Source organism: Seriola lalandi, unplaced genomic scaffold, assembly GCF_002814215.2.
Source record: "Seriola lalandi dorsalis isolate HSWRI2012SDOR001 ecotype SW California unplaced genomic scaffold, Sedor1 jcf7180002054368, whole genome shotgun sequence".
NCBI classification, from domain to species: domain Eukaryota; kingdom Metazoa; phylum Chordata; class Actinopteri; order Carangiformes; family Carangidae; genus Seriola; species Seriola lalandi.
Genome location: NW_019524921.1, coordinates 179,454 through 179,965, shown reverse-complemented (window position 1 = coordinate 179,965; position 512 = coordinate 179,454). Strand labels below are relative to the sequence as shown.

The 512-nt window shown below is 47.1% G+C and overlaps 1 protein-coding gene across 1 annotated transcript in view; it reads right to left on the bottom strand.

Moving 5' to 3' along the window:
* Positions 1-512, bottom strand: part of LOC111656744 (uncharacterized) — a 45,749-nt gene that overhangs the window by 16,264 nt on the left and 28,973 nt on the right. The window lies entirely within an intron of this gene.

The window sequence follows — 512 nt, the reverse complement described above, 5'->3', positions numbered from 1 at the left end:
TTAGTGGGACATGTGAAGACAGAGGACATATCATTAGTGGGACATGTGAAGACAGAGGACATGTGACAACAGAGGACTCATCGTTAGTGTGACGTGAAGACAGAGGACATGTGACGACAGAGGACATGTGAAGACAGAGGACTCATCGTTAGTGTAACATGTGAAGACAGAGGACGTGTGAAGACAGAGGACATGTGAAGACAGAGGACTCATCGTTAGTGTGACATGTGAAGACAGAGGACATGTGAAGACAGAGGACATGTGAAGACAGAGGACATGTGACGACAGAGGAAATGTGAAGACAGAGGACATGTGAAGACAGAGGACGTGTGAAGACAGAGGACGTGTGAAGACAGAGGACTCATCGTTAGTGTAACATGTGAAGACAGAGGACGTGTGAAGACAGAGGACATGTGAAGACAGAGGACATGTGAAGACAGATGACTCATCGTTAGTGTGACATGTGAAGACAGAGGACATGTGAAGACAGAGGACGTGTGAAGACAGAGGAC